Below are 14,276 nucleotides of genomic sequence, written 5' to 3'. Positions count from 1 at the left end.
CTGTTCTAATGCAAGTGGGGACAGAGTTGGATGAGAATTAAGCCTTGATGAATTTGATACTAGTCGGTGTGAGGTGCGCTTGGTAGGTGTCACCTTTGCAATTGGATGGCTTAAGAAGCTGGATAGTTTTGATCTGGATTTGAAGGAAGCTTCTTGGATTCTTGTATTGTAGATGCTGGCTTTGGTCTCAACGTTTGAGTTTTTATAGGTTTTGGATAGGGTGGTGAAGATTTGGTGATTGGTAGGAGTGCGTTGCTTTCTCCAGGTATATCCTGGGTCTCTTTTTTCAGTGTAGTTAAATCAATTAGTCAGAGAGCCAGGGGTTGGCATGCTTACCAGGTGTAGGTGTTGAGTATTTAAGAGGGGCATGCCGGTCTAGTGTGAGTAGGAGGCCGTGGTTGAAGTGGTAGGCTAGGGTTTGGTGCATGTGTGGTAAGCAGATGCTGCAGTGTGGGGGGGATCATTGCTTCAGTGAGTTTTCAGGTATTGCGGTTGAGAACTGGGGGTGGTTGGATGGTGGATTTGGGATGGGTGGCATGAGACACTAGGAATGTGATCAGAGAGTGGTCAGTCCAGGGCACAGAGCTGATGTCTGATATGGTGAGTTTGGTATTGAGCATAAGGACCCAGTCAAGGGTGCAGCCTTTGGTATGGGTTGGTTCCAAGACTTGCCGGGCGAAGTTCATTTCTGGAAGGGGGATGAGATGGTTTGGCTTTTGTGTTGGAGGAGTCATTAAGGCCTACAATTAAGTCATCCAGAAGGATGATTTTGATGTTGGGTTTGTTGAGAGGTGTGAGGAATAATGGAATGTCTGATTCTGGGGAACCCCGAGGGTTTGGCTGCCTATAGAGGAATAGGATGTTGATGGTGGTTTGGGGGTTTAGGGTGAGTTTGATGAGTAGCAGTTTTTAGCCTGCTAGAGGGGTGTGAGAATTTATCCAATTGGCAGAGAGTCTTTAGTGATGATTGCTATCCCACCACCATGTTTGTCGAGGCGGTCTTCTCTGACAAAGGTGTAGCCAATAGCAGGTGTGGGCCAGCCGCACTATAAAGCCAGGATTCATTATTAGCAAGGATGTCTAGTTGGAACTCAGTGATAATGTTCTGGGTGTGAGACGCATGTGCGCAGAGGGAGCGTGCGTTGACTAGGGCACATTTGAGTCTCGTAACATTTTTGGTTTTGGGCATATTTGTGAGTGTACCAGAGTGCTGTGGAGTGGGGGAAAGGTGTGAAGGGGGATAGATGGTGGTGCATGAGTTGAGTCTGGAGAGTCTGAACTTGCCAGTGATAAGTAGGTGGAAGTGGCTGAATGCTGTTAGTGAGATCAAAGCTTTGATACAGTTGCAGAGGTTGGACACTCTTTGTTTGCTGGTGCACAGGCTTGAGGGCTGGATGTTGGGAATGGGACCATGATTGGTGGAGGTCTGGTTTTGCTGAGGTTTGGTGCACAGTTAGATGGAGCGTAGGGAGTGAGTGGGGTTAGGTGATGGTGTGTGAGGGTTGGAGGTGGTGATAGGGTGAGCCATAGCCAAAAATGGTGGGAGGAAATGGGTGGGGGCGGCCAGCTGGGGCATCAACATGTGTAGCATGTTAAGAGTATGTGCTCATGGTTTGGTGGGGTTGCTGTAACACAGTCGGGCCAAAAGGTGGAGTTGCTGATAGTGTGGACAGTGAGGTGAGGGTTAAGAAAGGTGGGTGGGAAGGTTGGTGCGGTAGACTCTGAGCAAGTGTGGAGGTCAGCAATCATAAGGCAACTTTCCATGGAGAAGAACTGCTTACCTTGCGTTAAGAAGTGTTGCTCATGAGGGTCAGGTTGCGGGTTGAAGCAGACTGTTGTGGGGTTGAGAGATAAAGCAAAGGTAGAGGTGGGTTTGGTGGGTGAGGCTGCAGCTTCGTGGGTTAAGGCAAGCTTGCGCTGATGAGAGATGGGGAGTCAATGGAATGGCTGGACTCCTCTGACCCATCCAGACAGGCCCGGACAGGCTCGGGCCTTACCTATGGCCTTGGGTGGGGGCCGGCTGCGCTTGTCAGTGCATTTTCTCTACCTTATTTTGCATCGGATTGAGCCCATCAGGCATCGTTATAGGCCGGCTCCTTTGCGCACTGCAGCGGTGCTGGGCTATTTCCTCTTTCTTTGGATTCCAATGTGGGCACTGAGATGGTGGCAGCCATTTTTAAATGGAGTGTGGGCTGCTTTGCGTCTTGGTGGGTCTCTGTGGTTGTGTCCATGATGTGCTCTGTTGTTGTGGAGGGTGCAGCCAGGACGGGGCTTCAGATGATGTGATCTCCTGACCACAGGTCCAGACATGCATGGGCCTTACCTGGATACCTTAGGTGGGGCTGGCTGCACCTGCTGGCATTTTTCCTCCTCCTCATGTTGCATCGGAATAGGCCAATCAGGCATCCTTAGGGGCAGAGCTTTTTGGAGTGCTGCTGTGCAATTTCACCGTTTTTTTCCTTCAGAATCCAAAGTGTATTTGGGGAGTGAGATGGTGTTGGACATCTTTAAATGGAGTGGAAGCCCTGTGAAGTCCTGCTTTGCCGCTGGACGCTGTTCTCTCTTTGACTTTTCCCACGGCGCTTTTCTCATTGGCAGAACTTCATCATCCACAAGCCTGTGCAAACAACGGCCTTTGGGTGTGGCTATATAACAGTGGCTGCGCGTGCAACGCGCACGCGCAACCGTGGAAGCCCCGTGAAGTCCTGCTTTGCCGCTGGACGCTGCTCTCTCTTTGACTTTTCCCACAGCGCTTTTCTCACTGGCAGAACTTCATCATCCTCAAGGTGAACGTTTATCCAAAGAACCTTCGACAAAAGTGACTACTAAGTATCTCCGTAGTAACTTTATTTTCCTTTTGTTTAGCCTGTGCAAACAACGGCTTTTGGGTGTGGCTATATAACAGTAGCTGGGCACGCAACGCGCGTGCGCAACCGTGGAAGCCTCGTGAAGTCCCGCTTTGCCGCTTCGCCGCGCTTGTCGCGGTGAGTGGCGAGGGTTCTTGGTTTTTCCTTTAATACTGTAGCTATCCTATACTCTCTTATTTTGTAATTTTGGCTTACCAGTGTTTTGTGAAAATGAAACGAGGCATTAATTTGCTAAAAACAGGGATGCCGCCTGTTTCTGCCTCCCATTTCACTAATGGTGTGAATTCTTCGGTTAACTTGTCATCGGCTATAGTCAAAAAACATCGACTAAGTTCAACTCCCCGTTTGAGTACTACGAAATTGAAGACTAAAAGCAAAGCAGAGATGCTTTTAGGGATGGACATTCGACCTTTTTGCTATGATCCTACTCATGTGAATCCTTGTGAACTTAACAATGGAAGTAACACAGCAACAGTATATTGGATCAAACAACTGCGGCATCAAAAAAGAATTCATCTCATGGGCAACCAGATAAGATCATTGCAGCGGAGGATGGCATAATTGGTGAGGCATTAAAGTCCGTCCCTCCGATTGCTGCCACAGTCACGTTTGCCAAAGAAAATGTGTCTCTGACAGACAGTATTTTGCTTAATAATGTGTTTACTGGTGCTGTTGTGCCCTTTGACAAAACAGCAATCAGTCCTGCTGTCTCTATAAGTAACGCCTCGAATTCTAAAATGTCTGCTATTTCAAACGACGGGGATATGCCTGTCATTGATCTTGACACAAATGCTCCTGCTTTTTCAACTCATACCCTGTCTGAAAACGTATCTAAATCTCCTATTTTGTTTACAAACATCAGTGTTGCAAACTCTGTAGCTAATCTGCCTTTCATATCTCCAACTCTGCGAAAAGTGCCTATGCATAATATCCCAGAGTCTGGTTTGGCTGAATCGCAGAGTGTAAATACTGGGATAGCGCTTACTTCAATGAACACTGCTATCTTAGCGCTAGCTAAGTTGTTTGAGGTCTTAGTCACAAAAGCTGATGTGCACTCTAATCAACTAAATCAGTTACTAGTTGAGCAACTCTCGCTTTCAAAAAAATTGGATAGTCTGGGTCATTCTGACATGCCTTCTACCAGCAGGAAGGCTGTAATGTCTCAGACTTCTTTTCAATCTCACTTTACTCCCCCACAAACTTATTAGTCCATACCGTGTTTTCCAATGCCCATAATTGATCTTATGAGTGCTGCACATGAAGCCCCACTAAACCAGCAAAAGAAATCAATATATCCATTGTTTGATGTAAACACAAATCCATTTGATGTGGTCAAGTCGGGATTGAAAAAGGTTGCCCCCCAACAAAAAAAACCTAAAAACATTAAATCACTGGCAAAACGTGCCACACAAATCAAATCTTTTGTTAAGAACCTTTTCATACCTGCTGCAACTACTGTAGTTGCGGTCAAAGTGATAGCAAAAAAATATTCCCTACAGTCACAGACAAAAAAAGCAAAGTTAACTCCGGTGACAGCTCCACCGGCTGTAGATAACAGCCCATTAAATGATTTGATACGTGTGGCTACCGATATGACCAAAAATGACCCCAAAAGCCAGACATCCAATGGCTTTACATTCAAATCCGCTTTACCGATGGGAGTGGCGGACAGGGATGTGCGACTCAAGGAACTAAGGCAGGCTATTGATGATTATATGGTAGCTAAACCTGCTCCTAAAAGCTTGATCTTTGCACCTTGTGAAAAGGCTCCCTTGCACAAATCTTCTGTGCCGGTGGCACAATTACCACAAATATCAAGCCTACAAGATGTTCCCAAGGCTGTGCCTGGTTGAGTGGTGTCCCAGGAGCCAGCTCAGAATAAGCAAAATACTGCTGCATCTGAGCCTGTTGCGGCTGGTGACATGGAAAGACTGATCCAGTCCTCACTGATCAAATTTTTCGAGTTCTCGACCTTTTCTCAAGCTAAAGCATGCTCCGCAGTCCAGCCAACTCTGAATGCTCCGCTTCTATTAGGTAACCCAAAACGTGTGTTTGCATGTTCTAAGCATCCAGAGGTTCATGCATTGACACTTAGCTGTATGCCTGCGCCAGCTAAACAATATAATCTTAATCGTGCCTCAGTGCTCACAATATTTGGTGAGATTCCCGAGCTTGATGATATTGGCACCATTGACATTGAGCTGGTGGAATTCATCAATCAATCCAATCGGACTGCGGTAAATCTCTGGATCAATTCGAGGATTGTGGTAAACACAATATGGTCTGTGAAATCGCAACTTCTTGAATTGGGTTTCTCCCTCCATCCTACGCCTGATTCGTCGGACTCTTCAGTAGATTCTCAACAGGTCTCCAACTTAAAGCAAATACCAAATAAAAATCAAGTTCCGATTCAACGTACATGCACTTGTGATCTTAAAAGCACTCAATGTTAGCATAATGAATTTGTAGAATTCGTTTTGTCTTTCATAAGTTGGAACACTAGAGGGAACAGGCATCTGTTGAACAATAGGAGTGTGCAGCTATTAGATGATGATGTAATCATGTTGCAAGAATCCTGGTTCACCAGTGTGCCATCATGGAACAACTATGATGTCCTCTTGATACCAGCAGTCAAATGCTCTTGGGGATGCCCTACATCTGGTTTGTTGACGGCTGTTAAGCAGACTTCAAACTTAAAAATCGAACCTTCTTGGGAAAGATTTTGCAGGTGCTGCTATTAATGTCTACTGGAACCCTCTGGGCATCTCTGATGATTGTTTTTTGGATTCTGTGATCAAGGCCATTGATATTGTCATGCTTGAGGGCCACACTGATCTTATCATTGTCGCTGGTGATTTAAATCTGCACTGCTTGGGTCCTCCATGTCAATCTGAAAGAAATCGTACAAGAAAGTGGACAAGTCTTGTTCAATCCCGAAACTTGTTCATGTTAAATGGTGCCTTTCCTCAAGACATTCCACCAAGACCTACTTGGCATCGTGCCAACAGCGAGGGAATCATTGATTTTATGTATGTTAATGCACAGATGTTAAATAATGTAACGGCATTCAAAATAATTGACTCAGAAGTGAGTGACCACAATATGTTACACATGCTCTCGACCTCAAATTCCAGTGTTGCCCAAGTGAAATCCTCCTCTCTTGTGGGTTCCTATAAGGTAAATCCCGCCAGGAATAGATTAATATGGACTCAGACATCTCTAGCAGCCTTTAGGACACATTATTATGCTGAACTGAACAGTGGAGGGTTGGGAAACTGTCCTGCAGATGTAGTATATTATGATTTAATGCAGATGTTTCAACCTGGCTCCATTATACAAAAAGTAAAGCAAACACCCCATTTGCAAATATTTGATCATGAAATTAGATCTAGGAAAGCCATGGTTCGGGCCGACAGGAGGGCCGCTCTTAAGCTCCCATTAGATATGCGATCAATTGCTCTCTCCCGTATTAAAATCAAATACAGAAACTGGTTAAGAGGCATGAGGGCGAAGCTCTATCAAACTGTTGGAAATATTATGTTGAAATCATTGGCTTCTAAGAACACCGCCCAGTCATGGAACATCATAAATCAAGTTACAGCTGGGCATCAGGTTGCTGTTCAAACTAATGATGTGACGGAGGCGATGTGGATTCAGCATTATTCTGAACTATTTGCTGAACCTCCGTCACATCCAAATGTATTCTTGCCGGAGCCTCTGCCTCCTTTCCTTATACGTTTTGACAGAGACAACATCTTGTATTTTATTAAACAAGCTAGTAATTCCAGAGCCCCTGGCCCGGATGGCTTTTCCAATAAACGATTCCCGGACATCTGGGCGGATATACTTTTTCTCATATTTGACTCTATTAATGTCTCTCAGAGGATCCCGATGTCCTGGAAACAATCAATTGTCATCCCCATTTATAAGAAGGGTGATCGAGCCAACCCAGCCAGTTATAGACCCATCTCTCTCCTGGACGTGCCGGGGAAGATTTTCTCTCGTTTGATTCTGAGAGAGCTGAAAAATTGGACTAAAAACTGCCTTAAGAGAGATCCTCTACAATCAGGCTTTGTAAGTGGCCTTGGCACACTCCCTAACATGATCACATTAAATATGCTGAAGTCGCAACATGCGGCGAGGAAACAATCTTTATATCTTGTGTTTATTGATTTTCGTTCAGCTTTCGACTCCATAAATCGAAATGTATTACTTTATAAGTTAAAAACATTTGGTTGCCCTTCTTCCCTTTTGTCCATTATTATTCAGTTACATACGGAGACTTCCATGCGTGTTAGGCTTTCTTTTGAAGGCCTTTTATCTTCATCCTTCTCCACGTTTTTGGGACTCAAACAGGGGTGCATTTTAGCGTCAATACTGTTTAATTTGTTCATTCTGGATATGGGTCTTTCTTTTATGCGAACTCTGTCGGATGCCCTGAATTGGGTGGCCAGCGTATACCATGGCTGCTTTACGCTGACGATCTTGTATTGGTATCCCAAACTCTGCGGGGTCTCCAAAATTTGTTATTTGCTCTGTCTGATTATGCCAAGGAGAATCAACTTATAGTTAATTTGGAGAAATCACAGATTCTGGTTTGTAGGCCCAGAGGGAAAGCCAAGATTCTAAATGCAGCGTGTCGCCTGCAACAAGAATCAATGGAAATTGCCTCAGAATATAAATATCTGGGTCTATTCATTCAAAACAGTTTGGGTGATACCAGATATCCGATCATGCTACAGTTAAAACTTTCAACGCTGATGTCTCAGCCGAAAATAGTTGTTTATAAGTATGGTAAATTTAGTCTGAGGCACCTGTTTATGTTTTATGAGCAAAAAGTTATCCCCGTTCTTCTATATGGTGTGGAATCTAAGTTGTATTCTAATGATCTCTTATGGGATAAATTGGAGGCCACTTTTTGGAGAAAGGTGTTACATCTGCCAAACTGTTTGCCCTTGACTATACTGCGTTTTGAATTGGGTCTGAGCTCATTATCTAGCAGGGTCAAATGGAGAATGTGCTCCTTTTTTCGTAAGTGTTTACTTGGTAGTGGCAATAATAACATACTGAGTACGGTTGCCCGCTATTTGGCCTCCTCCGTTCTGGCTTTCCCCATCAAATGGCGAGGTCTTGTCCTGAATACTTTAGCAGAAGCTGACATTTCACTACAGTTTCTAATTGAAAATCCAACACGTGCCAAAGTAAAATATTATCAATGGGATTGGATTCAGAACTAGGATCTCTGTCTACAATGTAAAGATTTTAACACTAAGAACTTTGGCAATAAACCCATGGGTCAAGTGGCTGGTTACCTCCTAAAATGTCCCTCTGCGAATATTCGGAGCAAGTTCTTGCGTTTAAGGATGAATTTATGGCCAACGAGAGAAGTGCTGGCGAGGCGCAAGATTATTTCTTCTGATGTAAATTTTTGTCGGTTCTGTAAATGTCATAGTGTGAAAGAAACCCTCCAACATGTGATTATATCTTGCCCCAGCTTGAAGGAGATATGTGCTAAACCTTTTACAAATTTGTTGAATCTGCTTATGGAACGGGATGAAATGGAGACATGGAGCATTTTATTTAATAGTACCAGATTTTTGGTTATAAAGGCCTTGGTACATTTTTTGGAAATTATTTTACCTAGTGAAATCTATTTATAATCGAAGTTGAATCATGAATATAGTTGTAAATATTTGTTGTTATGCATATGCGAAATAAGTTGTGTTTGTTTTTGTAGAATTGTAGCTTGTTTAAATCGTGCACATGTTTTGTTTTCTCTTCTATTTTCTGTCAGTTTTGTTTTGTTTTTTAAATTGCTCCTTTGTTTCGTGTTATGTTCCAAACTGCAAATGTAATTTTGTATTTGTTTATATGTATTATCATGTAATTTTGAAAAGTTGATTGATTTCAGCTATATCAAAATAAAAAAAAAAAAAAAAAAAAATGGAGTGTGAACTCCTTTGCATCTTGGTGGGTCTCTGTGGTTGTGTCCCTCGTGTGCCCAACTGTTCTGGGGGGTACTGGTAGGATGGGGGCTTCATATACATTAACAACCCTCTGAATCCACATTGTTGCGTACCACGGAAAGTGCAGAGCTTCCTTCACAAGGAAATTCCAGCAGTACACCCCAGGTAGGACTCAGTAACACTGACATATTCCTACTTACTAACCACAAGAAGACATGACAATGAGGTTCCTCATTCTCTCTACTGACTACCAACCTCTTGAAATCGCTACCTAAGCTTCTCCACATGTGAGACCATCACCTGACCTTCAGGAAACAGTTCAAGACATGGCTTTTCAAAATACAATTCTGGGCAAGCAACAAGGAGCATAGACTTAATATATATAAATCACCCGATCCTTCTACAGAAGCAATTGGCAGTACCTCCAATCCGGTTGCCTATCTCCACACCAACGAAATTACAAACCGGACCACAATACCATGAAACTAATGAAAGACTATCACCACCATACCAGAGTATGTCTTTTTAGGATCAAGCCCATCGTCTACACACTATGCTCCTCTCTCACAAACTCTAAACTATTAAAATCTTGCAAATGCACAGCACACCTACACCCCCTCAGATGCCCCACAAGGTACACAGTATTAAACAGACTCCTGCCAACTCCACTTACTATCATCACCCCCACCACTTCTATTGCTTCTTTCTGAAGCCTGGGGACTATGGTTAAACCACTCTGCATTCCCATCCATCCTGCTGCACACTCAATTCCAAACCAACACAGAGGTAAGGGGTGCTTTTGACCTGCGTTCATCAATATCATAGGTTTATGCATCTGTCTTTCCTTCTATCCATTAAACACCCCCAGCAAATTATTTTTGTAGCACCACCTGCTACAACATTAGCGAGGCAACATTATTGGCAGAGGGTGCTATACAAGATTGTTTGCCCTCCAGAACCTTACACTCCCAAATATGACCAATCAAATCCAACCACTCAATCCAATATAAGCTGGAGATGGGAACGTCAGTGCTATCTGTAGCTCAATAGCGTACTTGGACACATACAGACAGATAATCCAGGGGTTTCTCTCGACATCCTCCCAAGGCAGAATGTAATTAATCACCCAATGCTCTGCCTTAAATAGTTTGGTGCCAGTATAGGCCCAGATTCTCACTCCAGGCATACACGCATTGCTGGGGAAACTAGTATGGGAACAGGACACTGCATGTATCAGATACTGCCCAATATTTCCCTCTCCATTCTCTTACGCGTAATTAATCAATACTCCTAGACGGAATGTGTCTTGCAATCAGCTTAATAATGTTTACAATAGTGGAGTGTATAGTGCTCATTGCATAGAGTTGGAGTGGAGAGAACCTGGTGAATGGTGTGTTGATCCTGTGCTTTTCCATGTTTCTCTTGGTTTCAATTAGAATGTTCTGAATCCATGGGGTGGAAAGTGTGTGACCAAGCAGTTTGGGCTTGACCGCCCCATTTGGGGTGGGACCACGCCTGATTTCCCTATGGTCTTTCCGCTTCTGTAGTGGGCTGGCAGGCTGAAATGTGATGGCTTGAATGGTTGCCCAGGACTGTGCCTGAGGTTAAGATTAATTCTAATTCTTCCTGCCATCACGTTTGGGTTTGACCTTTTATACTTTGCCAGCAAAATAAAAGGACAACATGCTCTTTTCTTAGTTTAGTTTATTTTTCAGGCGTTCATGATAAATCCTCTGAAAGACATGCTTTTTTTGTTTTTTGTCCTGTGAACTTAGTTAGATCGGGAAAGACCAATCAAATTAAATTTGCATATTTCACTTTAATATCTGGTCACTTCCTGTAACATCTCTGCCCATTACCTATTATAATGAACCTCTTCCAAAACTTGTTTAGGATTAGAACTCTGTTGTTTGGTGGCAATTGCTGCTTTATGAGAGAATATGTTATCAGCCCCAGCCGGCGCATCCAATCCTCAGCCAGACTTCAGCAAAGGCTGAAAAGGGCGTCCATTTCCATAAAATGCCACGAGTTGATTGCCGATGGGCCTGTTACCGCCATCAGTCCCTGCATACAAATGACACACATCATTGTTAAAGGGCAAGAGGCGCCCGCACCACTTCTCCTCTCTGATTGGCTATGAGAGGTGTAATTAAAGAGTGCAATAAGGAGGAAGCAGATTTAGCTGAAGGCCTTTTCGCCTCTTCTGCCCTTCTGGAATTTAAATCGACAAGCGACGGATTCCTATCATCTCAGCTCTGTCCCCCTTCACAACACACCTGTGTAATACGAATGCAGACACGGATCTCTCCGGTACACAAAGGCCAGTTACTTCTGATCTGCCTGCATCCAGACAACAGAAAAGCAATCTTGCATTTCCCCAACTGGTCCTACTAACCAAACACATCTCTGGTTTTCTTGAGCATACCAAAGAAGCAAGAGACCATGGGGCCTCATTACGAGTCCGGCGGTAACCGCGGCGGTAAAACCGCCTGGTCACCGACGGATTCGTATTACCATTCCGCCTCCGTGACTCCCGGAATTACCAGGGCATTACAGCCCCGGTGTCACGGGAGTCACGGAGGCAGAATGGTGTAAATCCCCATTCCCATTGTGTCCTACAGGACTCAATGGGAATGGGGAAGTGGAAACACCGGCACCATCTCGTGATGGTGCCGGTGTTTCCACGTCCGCCTGCAGGTGGGAGGTGTTCAACCCACCAGGTCAGACCTGGCGGGAAGATCACCTCCCGCCTGCAGGACTCGGGATCGGGCGGTTCGGAATTAACAGTGGTGGCAGGTTTACCACCACTGTTAATTCTGGACCGCCAACCTGTAATGAGGCCCCATATGAATGGCAGCACCATAATATGACATAACAGGAAACTATTATTCCCAAACACTACTCCTTTTATCAGCCTCTCAAGGATGAAAGGCTGGATGCACCTGCTGAAATGCCTACTTCTGTCAACCAGCATCTGTTTTTGATCCATCAGTCCACTGAGCATTTAGCCAGTGGTAGTGTTGTCAGTCTAGTCCACTTAACTTGGGACACCAAGTTGCAGTCATGGGCACTAGTGAAAACCTATTGCCCTGTTCGATTACTCGTCTTGACTTCAATTCAAGTGAACGTGTTAAACTTAAGATTGCAAGTACAAAGTAGTGGAAGAATAGATACAGGCATGGTGTATATTATAATGCAGGTAACATCAACACCAGGTGTGGCCCTGCCCCCAGACGTTCGCATGAGGTGAAAAAACATATAAGCTGACAAATATGACAAGTAACCTGTCAACAGTTAGTGTAAACATTAGGAATCATGCGTCTGCTATAAAGAGTAGAATAGGCTGTGCCACACAATGCAGGGCCTATTCAGAGAATACATACACACTTTCAATGGATGAAGCCGACCCAGATAGGGTTACACAAAGTAGCATAGACATGAACATATGTAGAAGTAGATGGCATCATACATAGGCAGGGACTAAATCTATGGCGGCATGCAAAGCACGAGACAGGAAGAACATTAACGTAGCAGAGAGTGAACCACTGTACAGCCATTTTAGACGGAATGCTGAAAGACCTTCATTCTAAAAAATGTAATCCTGACATCAAAACTGCTTTGCACAGAGTCCCGAGCTGCGCAATATTCAGAGAGATGCTCGAGCATCAAGGTTATGAGACATGGAGGCCCCAACAGGGAATCAAAACCACTAGATAACATTTCCCAGAAGTGCACAGCATGCAACTCTAAACGTTAATTTGTTTCTTTTGGTAGCAATGAGAAAATGCAGATAGCTTTTGATCTCCGGGTGCAGGAGGTTAGCGTGCCAAACAGCCTCCTAATAAATAACACACAGAGCATCACTACAGGTTAAAATAGCGGAAAACCCAATAAACAGATGAAAATTAGGTCTGAATATTTTGTTCCTGTACCACGTGGTTGGAACAATGACCATGTATTCCTGTCTTGACTAGACAGCGCACCTGATATTTCCATGGAGCAGCCAGACACAGGGGCAAAGACAAGGCCACAATCAAATTTGCAGATGAAAGTCTCAGGCCTGAGAATAGTAAGGAAGTTGACTTCTTCAAACTGAACCACAGCAGTCCGCCCAACTCTCCTTCCCACCACGCATTCTGGCATCGTATTAAAGTGTTGAGGGTCGGATGAGCAAACAACCAGCCAATTAGCATTGTGTCAGCCGGGTTGGCTACCGGAGACTGGTGCCAACCAATAAGGTAGCAGAACATATGATAAACACTTTTAGAAGACTGACCTTAGGAGGAGCCATCTGTTAAAGAATATCCAATAGTAGTAGCTATTATGTAAAGGATGTATAGTAACTATATTCCCTTAACATATGTTAGCAGATGTTTTCTTATCACTAACAATGATGTCATAAGTGAAGTATTTTGAACTTAAAAGCTTGCATTTTCCATTGTACCGTTGAGAATCCTTTTTTATGTTTTCCCTGCCAATTCATGTTTGAACAAAGGTGGGTGTTCTCGTGCACTTGCATTTGTTCAGACTGATTTTCTATACTCTGGCCTGGTGGACAGATGTATAGAAGGCTGTAGCCAACCCAGTTCAAGGTAGCAATGCGAGTGGTCTAGGCTACAACTCAAGAGGTGGTGAGCTTGTATGGGGTCCACAATTAACACCCAAAGTGAAGCAGTCAAGAAAAACACTTAGACAAACAGGTATAAAAAGACTTCTTTACTTATGGGCAACTAACACAGTGAAAGATGACTATAGACAGGTAATATTATCACACAACAATAAATATATGATACATATACACAATCAGTAGATTAGGGCAACATGCATATCAAACTCCTGAAAAGTAAGGTATAGATTATTAGCACTACTAGTCCACAGAGAGGCAATCCTAACTTCAGAAGACCATCCCTAAGATGTATGTGGCCGTGTGCCCAAAAGTTCTGCAACGTTCCATAGAGTTGTGTGAAACTGGAAAACATGAAGGTAGACTCTCTGGGTTCTAGTGAAAAGCTCCAAGTATCAGGGGATGATTTGAGTGAGCTAACACATGTGTTCCCAACCTCCAGAGTGCTTGTGAGAACAAGCAATGGGAAAGCCAAAGTCAATTAAAAGTTTCTAAAAGTTATCAAACGTTTAAAAGGGATTAAAGGGGTACTGGTAAGTATTGCTACAACTCACCCCCCCCATACTCCGATTCTTCACAGGACTTGGAAAGCCATTTGAAGAGGGTCCAAAGTCACTCTTTGCATCATCACCCTCAGCCCTTGATTCCCAGAGGTTGCAGGTATGAGCAGCTCTCTGGTTGGTGTCTAATGCTGGTGCAAGGTCTCCCAGTTGAATAATGCAGCAGAACTCAATGTAGTGCCCCCTCTCAGGACAGGAATGGACACAGGTAAGCAGATTCAGTCCATGGCCACTAATATACACTGACATAAAGGGATTC

This window comes from Ambystoma mexicanum, chromosome 9 (assembly GCF_040938575.1).
Source record: "Ambystoma mexicanum isolate Mex_15411 chromosome 9, UKY_AmexF1_1, whole genome shotgun sequence".
Taxonomy (NCBI): domain Eukaryota; kingdom Metazoa; phylum Chordata; class Amphibia; order Caudata; family Ambystomatidae; genus Ambystoma; species Ambystoma mexicanum.
This window is presented reverse-complemented; position numbering follows the sequence as displayed.